Source organism: Balaenoptera ricei, chromosome 9, assembly GCF_028023285.1.
Source record: "Balaenoptera ricei isolate mBalRic1 chromosome 9, mBalRic1.hap2, whole genome shotgun sequence".
NCBI lineage: Eukaryota > Metazoa > Chordata > Mammalia > Artiodactyla > Balaenopteridae > Balaenoptera > Balaenoptera ricei.
In genome coordinates, this window is record NC_082647.1 from 99,879,136 (window position 1) to 99,890,755 (window position 11,620).

The 11,620-nt window shown below is 36.7% G+C and overlaps 1 long non-coding RNA gene across 1 annotated transcript in view; it reads right to left on the minus strand.

Moving 5' to 3' along the window:
• Positions 1 to 8,366, minus strand: part of LOC132372114 (uncharacterized) — an 81,182-nt gene extending 72,816 nt beyond the window's left edge. The window contains exon 1 of the long non-coding RNA XR_009505102.1: positions 8,289 to 8,366. This is a non-coding gene — a long non-coding RNA (uncharacterized LOC132372114). The remainder of the gene's footprint in view (positions 1 to 8,288) is intronic.
• Positions 8,367 to 11,620: the final 3,254 nt, after the last annotated feature.

The following is an 11,620-nucleotide window of genomic DNA, read 5'->3' on the forward strand; positions in this document are numbered from 1 at the left end:
AAGGTGCAGGATACAAAAACAACAGGTAGAAAACAGTTGTGTTTCTATACACTAACAATAAACTACCTGAAAAGGGAATTAAGGAAACAATTCAATTTACAGTAACATTAAAAAGAACAAAATACTTAGGAACAAACTCACTCAAAACACTTAGGAACAAACTCACTTAGGAACAAGACTTATACACTGAAGACTACAAAACAGTGCTATAAGAAATTAAAGAAGATACAAATAAATGAAAAGATATCCCATGTTCATGGATTGGAAGACTTTATATTGTTGAAATGTCCATACTACTCAAAGCAATCTACAGATTCAATACAAACCCTATGAAAAACCCAATGACATTTTTAAAGAAATTGAAGAGCCATCCGAAAATTTGTATGGAATCTCAAGGGACCCCAAATAAATCTTGAAAAAGGACAAAGTTGTTGGCCTCACACTTGATTTTAAAACATTACAAAGATACAGTAATCATAAAAGTGTGGTACTGCATAAAGACAGATATATAGACAAATGGAATAGAATATGGAGATCAGAAATAAACACTCACGCATATGGTTGTATAATCTTGGACAAGGGTACCAAGACCACACAATGGGGAAAGGACAGTATCTTCAACAAATGGTGCTGGCAAAACTGGGGATCCACATGCAAAAGAATGAAGTTGGATCTTTACCTTACACCATATACAAAAATTAAAACAAAATGGGTTAAAGGCCTACACATAAGATCTAAATCTGTAAAACTGTAAAAGAAAACATAGGGGAATAGCGTCATGACAATGGATTTGGCATTGATTTCTTGGATATTACACCAACACACAGGCAAAAAAAGGAAAAAAAGACAAACTTAAAAACTTCTGCGCATTAAAGAAGATAATCAACAAAGTGAAAAAGCAACCTACAAAACAGGAGAAAATATTTGCAAATCATATATATGACAAAGGATTAATATCCAAAATATATAAAGAATACAACTCAACAACAACAATTTAAAAAAACCCAATTTTAAAATGTGCAAAGGACTTGAATAGACATTTCTCCAAAGAAGATATCCAAACAGCCACGAAGCATATGAAAATATGGTTTATCATCACTAATCATTAGAGAACTGCAATGAGATATCACACACACACACACACACACACACACAGATATATACTCAGAAAATGGCAAGTGTTGGTGAGGATACAGAAAAATTTGAAGCCTGTGCACTGTTGGTGAGAATGTAAAATGATGTATCACTATGGAAAACAGTATAGAGGTTTCTCAAAAAAAAATAAAAATAGAATTACCATATGATCCAGCAATCTCACTTTTGGGTATTCATCCAAAAGAATTGAAAGCAGGATGGAAGACATTTTGCATAACCATATTTATTGTAGTATTATGCACAATAGCCAAGAGGTGGAAGCAATCTAAATGTCCATGGAAGAATGAATGGATAAAGAAAATGTAGTATATCTGTACAATGGAATATTATTCATCCTTAAAAAAGAAGGAAATCCTGTCATATGCTACAACATGGAAGAAACTTTAGGACATCATGCTAAGCGAAATAAGAAATAAGTCAGTCACAAGAAGGCAAATAGTATATGATTCCACTTATATGAGGTATCTAAAGTAGTCAAATATACAGAAGCAAAGTAGAATCGTGGTTGCCATGGGTTGAGGCGAGGGGGAGATGGGGAGCTGTTGCTCAATGGGTACAGAGGTACAGTTTTGTAAGATAAAAAAGCTCTAGGGATCAGTTGCACAACAATGTGAATATAATTAATACTACTGAATGGTACACTTTAAAATGGTTAAGATGGTAAATATTGTCTTAGATTTTTTTTTTTTTAAACCACAGTTAAAATAATACAAAACTTCCAGGCCCAGAGATCATGGAGCCATCTTACAAAATTACATTACAGTTAACACCTTTCCTACCTGCCTCCCATTCCATCTCTCTTTCTTCCCCATTCCCCATCCCTTTAGCTTCAACTTCAGCAGAGTCAAAATCATTGCTATAAATTTTTAGATGAACTAATTTTTTAAACAGAAAAAAATACCTCACTAACTCTATCAGTTCCTGGTAATAGTGAATGAGTTCACCAAGAACAAATACTGAGCATTATAGTGCTGTCTGCGTGTATTCCTTTTCTTTTTTAAAAAAGCACTTTTATGGATAGCGTAATTTTATGGAGAAATTTTATATCAACATGGTGCTCCCAAAAGTTAAGAATTACTAACAATGTTTTTACTTGAATTCCTTTTTTAACATAGAAAGAACATCAGATTACAGAGGCTTACAAAAAGACTAAGAAAACCCCGAAAAGTCTAAAAAAGCAATGTGGAAAACTTTCTTTGAAAATAATTAATGATAATAGCAAACATTGTTTTCCTCAATATTCTGCCGTTATTTTGGCCCTTCCTCACATGCTACCACTAGTATCTTATAGAAGCTGCTTCTCGCCAACATAAGCATTGTGTGAAAACTTTACAAACATAGCTGGGAAGAATAGACTATAAACTCTGTATGACTTCTTAGCAACTTTGCAAGATGAAGGCCTAATTTGACATGTGGATTTGGTGGTTTGACCAGCCTTGGCTAACATCAGGTCCACATGTAAGGGGGGGGTACAGTGGTTCCCTACTCCAGGGCACCAACTCAGTCTCATGTGCTGTGAGTCACAGTGGCAGAAGAAAGCCTCCTTCCTGGCTGTCTTGACTCACTCGGGAGCAGAAGAGGATGCTCATTGGGGTTGTGGTCCTGTGTTACGTGAGAGACCATGGTGAGCTAAACGGCTTCACCAAAATGCAACCAGATCCCTCAAATTAGGAGAGAACAGGATGAGAATGAACAAATTCACTGATGTTTTGGGTTGGCAAACTTCTATGAAGTTCTAACATTAGCTCTGGTCTCATAAGTCGGGTTTTACTTAGTCTTTTAGACTCTAATACTTAAATTGCTGCAGCTGAAGTTGTCTTTTCAATAAATTCAATATGAATTTACATTCTGTTTTAAAGTAAATTAATATTTAAAGTCTATCTTGGATCAGACCCAAATGTCCCAACTTGCCCAGAACCCATGTCACTTTACGTGGTATAGATACTGCCCTTCCTAACAGGTATCTACTATTTCATTCTTCTCCAGGATTGGTGTGCTTTTCCTTTTTTAAGTTGAAATCATCTACCCCAGGTTTTTCACTTTTTAATTTATATAGTAGTATTACTTAGTGGGAACTAAGTTGCAGTGTGCATCAGTGATTTTGAAACCAAGCAGGACTTTGCTGGGCCTTCCTGGGGACAGAACCCCACATGCCCCCCACCTCTTGTTTGTAGAAAAACTTTAGCCTCCTAGGCTTTTCCCAAGTTCCAAAGAGCAAATTTAATCAGAGAAGTGAGAAAATGCTGAAACAAACAAACAAACAAACAAAAACAGTCAAGCAAGACAAAATAATAATTAACCCATAAAGCAAAGTCAAGGACTTTTAGTTCCTCCTCAAGGGCCACAGATAATATCCTGAGCCATATCCTCGAGTTATTTTACAGATACTAAACCTCTGCCAGGCAGAAGAAGTTAACTGCATGCTGACCACCAACATGTAGACTGATTCCAACCAGTTGGAATCAGAAGTTGATAATCCAGATTCCCAAAACTTCACTCTGTTACCTCACCATCAACCAGTCAGAGAATTGTGCACGAGTTGATCACACATCCTATGACCCTCTTCCTCCCACTGTCTTTAAAAATCCTTTCCTGAAAGCCATTGGGGAGTTCCAATCTTTTTAGCACAAGCTACCCATTTTTCCTTTCTTGGCACCCTGCAATAAAAGCTGTACTTTCCTTCACCACAACCTGGTGTCAGTGGATTGGCTTTGCTGCACTTTGGGCAAAGAGACCCAAGTTTTGTTTGGTAATAATGTGTCTAATTATTAAATTACTAAAACGATTGTCCCTTTTAGACAAACTCCTAAGATTATTTTGGCTGCAAACTAGTGATAAAGGGAATATAAGAAAAATTTTAGGAAAAAATGCGTTAATCCCTCCTTTCATCATATGACCAACCATAGGCCCTCTCAGAACCTAAAGTGATTTTTCAATTTAGATAATTCAGAGACCTATAGTTTCATGTACCATTCAATCATGGCTACCCTCAAGGTTACTCACACATTACTGCTGCCATTTCTCTTCCTATAACGCTTGTCCTCCATCTTCCACTTATCGTCTTACAGGTTTATATCACTTATATCCTTAAAAATCCAAATTACAGTTTATCTCTTTAAGTAAATATTTTCATATTTTTAAGACCACTGCAGTACCTGGGAGGGGGCTGGTCAAAGGCAAGTAAAAACACCCAAAACCCTTCTACCATTATAAAGTTGCCTTGTCTTGATTCAGCACTTGCTTGGTTGTTTGAAACCTTTGCCTGTTTTCCTGACTTCTGGCAAAATTGATTCTGACAGTTTCTGCTTAATTTTTCAAAATTTCTGTGGCGGGATAAGCCATTGAACATGCGTACTCTGCCATTTTCACCACTGACATTCAAAAATAATTTTCTTATGGTGCACAGTGCTATTCTAGCCTAAGGTTCACTAAAATAATATTATTCACACCTGTCAACATGCTCAACCCATTTTGAGCTATAATTGAGTATACGGTATCAGGCCAACTTCCCACCATGAATAATCACAGTGCTGGATTAAGTTTGAAAAGGAAACAGTAGCATCTGAGAGTATCCAAAGCAGCCAAGAAAGATAGCTTAGGTATCTCATCTTAGATAGCCTGGTAGTGACTTTTGTCACCAGGAGATATGCTCTAAAACTTAATAAAGAATGAAATGATTTCAAATTTAATCCCAGAAATGCAAAAAGCAATGAAAAGCAAAGTAAGGCATTAATATAAGGATAAATCTAAACTAATATTGTCTGTTTAAAATAAATAATATTTTGTTGGGTTTTTAAATGATTAAATAGAATTAAAATAAGTGACAACAATTGTACAAAAATCAGGAATTGGGTAAATGAAATTAAAGTGTTCTAAAGTCCTTGCATTGTCTGGAAACTAGGGAAAGTGCTAACGTGCAGAAGATTCTAATAAGTCAAAGATTCATTTTGCAATGAAAAAGCCACAGAGTAAGAAAAATATCTGCAATACAATTATCTGCCAAAGAATCATATCTAGAATATAGAAAACCTCCTAGAAATCAGTAAGAAAAAGACAGATAACCTAATTTAAAAATGGGTAGAAGACTTGAAAAGGCATTTCACAATATCCAAATGATATATAGACACATGAAAAGGTGCTAAACTCTTTTTGTCATCCAAAAAACTCAAATTAAATACATAATGTGATAGCCTACAGATGCATCAGAATGTATAACATTACCAAAGGTCCTCCATGCTGTTTTCCATAGTGGCCACACCATTTTAGATTCCAACCAACAGTGTACAAGGGTTCCAATTTCTCTACATCCTTGCCAACACGTGTTTTTTGGTTAATATCTTTCCTGATGTGAGGTGATATCTCATGTTGGTTGATTCGCATTTCCCTGATGATTAGTGACATTAAGCACCTTTTCATATACCTGTTGGCCATTTGTATATCTTCTTTGGAGAAATGTCTATTCTAATCCTTTGCCCATTAAATTGGGTTATTTGGGGGTTTTTTGCTAAAGAGTTGTAGGAGTTCCTTATAATTTTTGGAAAGTAATGCCTTATTAAATATATGGTTTGCAAATATTTTCTTCTACTTTTGGGTTGCCTTTTCACTCTTGATTTTTTCCTTTACTGTGCAGAACTTTGTTGGTTTGACATAGTCCCACTTGTCTATTTTTACTTTTGTTGCCTGTGTTTTTGGTGTCGTATCCATGAAATCATTGCCAAGCCTACTCTCATGAAGCTTTTCCCATAGTCTTCTAGGAGTTTTATAGTTTCAGATCTTTTGTTTAAATCTTCAATTCATTTTGAATTGATTTTTGTGTGTTTTAAGGTAGGGGTTTATTTTCATCCTTTTACATGTGAATATTCAGTTTTCCAAACTCCATTTGCTGAAGAGACTATCCTTTCCCCACTGTGTATTCTTGGTGCCCTTGTTGACGATCAGTTACCTATATGTGTGTGGGTTTATTTCTGGGATCTCTATTCTGTTCTATTGGTCTATATGTCTGTCTTTATCCCAGTATCATACTGCTTTAACTATGGCAGCTTTGTAATATATTTTGAAATCAGGAAGTGTGATGTCCCCAGATTTGTTCTTTCTCAAGGTCACTTTGGGTATTCTGGGTCTTTCAGTGTTCTATATGAATTTTAGAATTGTTTTCTATTTCTGTAAAAAAAAATGCCAGTGGAATTTTAATGGGAATAGCATTGAATATATAGATTCCTTTGGGTAGTCTGAACATTCTAATAATATTAAGTCTTCCAATCCATGAACACAAGATGTCTTTCCATTTATTTGTGTTTTCTTTAATATCTTTCATCAGTGTATGGTAATTTCACATCCTTTGTTAGACTTATTCTTAAATATTTTATTGATTTGGATGCTACTGTAAATGAGATTATCTTCCTATTTCTTTTTTTGGTAGTTTACTGTTAGTGTATGCAAATGCAACTACATTTTGTATATTGATTTTGTATCCTGAAACTTTCCTGGATTTGTTTATTAGGTCTAACAGGTGTGTGTGTGTGTGTATAATCTTTAGGGTTTTCTATATATAAGATCAGGTCATCTGCACATAGGGACAATTTTACTTCTTCTTTTTCAATTTGGATGCCTTTTATTTCTTTTTCTTGACTAGTTGCTCTGTCTAGGACTGCCTATGTTATACATTGAATACAAGTGCTGAGAGTGGATACCCTTGCCTTGTTCCTGATCTTAGAGGAAAAGCTTTCAATTTTTCACCATTGAATATGATGTTAGCTGTGGGCTTCTAATATTTGGTCTTCACTATGTTGAGGTACATTCTGTCTATACCTAATATGCTAAGAGTTTTTATCATGAAGGGATGTTGAATATTATCAAATGTTTTTTCTGCATCTACTGAGATGATCATATGATTTTCATCCTTCATTTGTTAATGTGGTATATCACACTGATTGATTGTATATGTTGAACCATCCTGGTATCCCATAAATAAATTCCATTTGATCATGGCGTATAATCCTCTTAATGTAGTGCTGAATTCTGTTTGTTAGAATTTTTGTTACAAATTTTTGCATTTACATTCATCAGAGATATGGAGCTGCAATTTTCTTGTAATGTCTTTTTCTGGTTTTGGTATCAGGGTAATAGAGGCCTTGTAAAATGGATTTGGAAATGTTGCCTCCTCTTCAATTTTTTGGAGAAGTTTGAGAAAGACTGGTGTTAAGTTTCTTTAAATGTTTGGTAGAATTCACCAGGGAAGCCATCTGATCCTGGGTTTTTCTTTGTTGAGAGGATTTTTTTACTACTAATTCAATTTCCTTACTTGTAATTAGTCTGTTCATATTTTCTATTACTTTTACCATCTGATCCAGTAATTCTACTCCTGGATATATACCCAAAAGAAGTGATCCAGTAATTCTACTCCTGGATATATACCCAAAAGAAGTGAAATCAGGATTTTAAACAGATACCTACATTACCATGCTTATTGCAGCATGATTCACAACCGTCAAGATTTGGAAACAACCCAAATTTCCATCAACAGATGAATGGATAAAGAAAATGTGGTATATGCATACAACAGAATGTAATTCAGCCTTAAAAAAGAAGGAAATCCTACCGTTTGGGACATCATGGACGGACCTAGAAGTAAATATTATGTATACCTCTACATTATTATCAAAATTCATTTTTCATTTTAAATGTCCTTTTATCTAAGTGACAACTGCTTTGACTGAAGCAAAAGCTAAAGTGCTACTCCATGTGTTTCTTGCCTTTCAGATTCAATCGGGTGACAAATAATTGCACCATCGAGTTCTAATTGCTTAAAAGGCATGTGATATAGATCAGTTGCACAACCAGAGACATCTTCTTACTCTGACATTGCTTCATTCGGTTCAATCATCACTTTCTCTTTACAGCATCTGTCTTTTCTAGATAATTCCTAAAGATTTCTGGAATACAAAATTCAGGACTAAAACCTCTCATGGGCTGCTTCAGCAGCTGTGGTGTCCCAGAGCCCAAACCTGGAGCGGGCAGAGAAGTTTTTGGGCCCAGGTGCCTGGCCTGGGGGAGTGTGAGGTGAAGGCTGAGTTGAGCTGTATGTACTTGGGGATGGGGAGAGGGAGACCTGCAGTTGTAGCAGCACCTCTTACCTGCCCACACGTGGCCCTCTTATGGCGCCAACCATCTGAAAGGCAGACACCAAAGACCAGCCTAGCCCGCGGCTCACACAAAGTTCAGAGGGAGGAGCTGGAGATGCAGCATCATCATGGCAAACATTAGGCCTGGAAATAAGTCAGTCACAGAATAACAAATACTGCATGATTCCACTTAAATGAAGTATTTAGTACAAACTCATAGATGCAGACAATAGAATGGTGGTTGTCAGAAGATGGGAGAGGAGAAAATGGGGAATTTTTCAATGGTTATAAAGTTACAATTATATACAAGACTAATAAGCTCTAGAGATTTGCTGTACAACATAGGGCCCATGGTTAACATAGGTTGTTGTTTACTTAAAAACTTAGAACAGTAGATCTCTTGCTATGTGTTCTTACCACAAAAAAAAAAGCAAGGGGACACAAGAAATATTTTAGTGGTGATGGACACATTTTTTTTTAAACTTATTTTACTGAAGTATAGTTGATTTACAATGTTGTGTTAGTTTCTGGTGTACAGCAAAGTGATTCAGTTATATATATATGTGTGTGTGTGTGTGTATTTAAATACACACTTATATATATATAAATTCTTTTTAATATTCTTTCCCATTATGGTTTATTACAGGATATTGAATATAGTTCCCTATGCTATACAGTAGGACTTTATTTTTTATCCATTCTATATATAATAGTTTGCATCTGCTAATCCCAAACTCCTAATCCATCCCTCCCCCTCTCCCCTCCGCCTTGGCAACCACAAGTCTGTTCTTTATGTCTGTGAGTCTATTTCTGTTTCATAGATAAGTTCATTTGTGTCATATTTTAGATTCCACACAAAAGTGATATCATATGCTATTTGTCTTTCTCTTTCTGACTTACTTCACTTAGTATGATAATCTCTAGGTCCATCCATGTTGCTGCAAATGGCATCATTTCGTTCTTTTTTATGGCTGAGTAGTATTCCATTATAGATATATACCACATCTTCTTTATCCATTCATCTGTCAATGGACATTTAGGTCATTTCCATGTCTTGGCTATTGTAAATAGTGCTGCTATGAACATAGGGGTACATGTATCTTTGTGAATTAGTTTTGTCAATGGATATGTTTACTACCTTGTTTGTGGTAATGGTATCACAGGTCTATGCACGTGTCCAAACTCATTAAAATGTATCCATTAAATCTTTGCAACTTTTTGTATATTGTTTGTCTCAATAAAGTTGAAAACAGAAAACAAACAACAAAAAAAGATGAACACAAAACTGAGAATATCGAGTGCTGGCAAAGATGTGGAGCTACTGGAATTTTCATTCACTGCTAGTGGACTGTAAATTGACAAAACCAAAAAACTATTTGGCAGTGTCTACTAATACTGAATATATGTACATCCTGTGGCACAGTAATACTACTCTTAGGTATATATCAAAATCAAATGTGTAACTATGCGCATCAACAGACAGGTATAAGAATATTCATAGCAGCATCATTTGTAGTCACCCCAAACTTTAAACGACCCAATGTTAAGCAATATTAGAATAGATAAAGAAATCTGGGGAAATATACAAGTATGAAAATGAATAAACTACTATTATATTCTTTACTATGGATCAATCTTACAAGCATATTATTGAGTGAAAAGAGCCACACAAGAGTACATACTACGTGTGGCCATTTATAACCACTGGAAAGCAGGCAAAACTAATTTTGGTGATAAAATTCAGAACAGTGACCATTTTTGTATGGGTTGCAATGACTAAGATGGAGCACGAGGAGAGCTTCTATACTGCTGGTAAACATTTAACATCTTGGTCTAGGAGGTGGTAACACACGTGCGTTCAGTTTGTTACCAAGATACATGCTCAGGATTATCGCACTTTTGTACATATGTTATCTCTTAACAATTTTTCACACATCCATTCAGAAATTTTTAAAAATTATATTTCATCAATTTTGGCGAGGGTGCAGGGAAGGGGTGTTCATTTATTTACGGTAGTAATTTTAGTTTAACAGCTACTTTGAGGAGTAAATAGAGGGAAATCTACTACTGAGATTGAAAATGTGCATACTCTATCCAGCGCACCCACGTTAGTATCTCTACCTAGAGAACACTTGGATATATGTGCAAAAAGGCACAAACATATGTTGAAGGTAGCAACGCTTCTAACAAAAAACCAAAAAAGAAAACAAACTATGGATACATGTCCGAGGGTAAAGGAATCATAAATTAAATCTATTGGTTCTGAGAACTACCACGTAGTAATTTAAAAGAATGAGATAAATTTATATAGAGATACGGAAAGATCTCGAGGATATAATGTTGATTGGGGAAAGAAAATTACATCTACACATATTTAGATGCAGAGGAACTAGGAGTCAACATATAGGGACTGGTTTGTAATTCCTGCCTGAAAAGGATTAGCCTAATGTGTGATGTTTAAATTTATGGTTATGTGTAACTTAACATGAATAATATCAGCAGCCCTGACTCAGGCACTGACTTCAACAGGCGAACTGAGTGCCTGAGGACCTGGAAGCGGAAGGAGAACGTTCACTCTGTAACCTTCTATTCCTTCCTGTATTTGAACGATGTAACTGTAGCATCTATTGTAAAAAAGGTTCATTAAAATATAAAGATAATGTGAAGTCAAACAGTGATTAAAGAATGGCAATTTCGTGCGAAAGCCGATACAAATATAATTGAATGTGACTACTATATTAAGGCTGAGGTGTTAGTTATGCGATAGGAGCGCAGAGAAAGTGTGTGTCCTAAGTATGGAGGGGTCTGAGAAGAAGTCAAAGCTGAGGTGACTCTTGAACAGAGAAACTGAATGTCCTACTTTTTCATTCCTGGAGAGCCCAGAGGCCCTGAAATCCAGTCCCATGATTATTTTCCAGAGCTGGAGCCTAAATCCTCACCGAGAGACTGGAGGAAGGCGGAAGAAGAATGGTTGAGGAGGGAGAAGCGACGTGTCACAAAACGGTGCGGTACGGGTTTGTGGCAAATCCAATCAGCCGGAGTTCCAGATTCCCACTCTCTCCTCAGGGCAGGCCGGCCCGCCCTCTCCCGCCTTCCCGCGACGCTTACTGGGCAGTAGATGATTGACAGAGTCACCCACCAATCGCTGCTCTGCTACGGGGGGGCACTCAGGCCCTCAGCCTGGTCTTTGGTCCCTCGGGCGAGGTGCGGCCTCTGTGCGTCTACGTCAGCGTGATGACGTCACGGGCCGGGTACTGGAGGAGCCGGGGGCCGCTGTCCGCGGGCGGTGGGCTGCGCGACGTCTGCAGGGCTCGATTCCCGGTCCCGCCCCGCCGAGCCCCGCC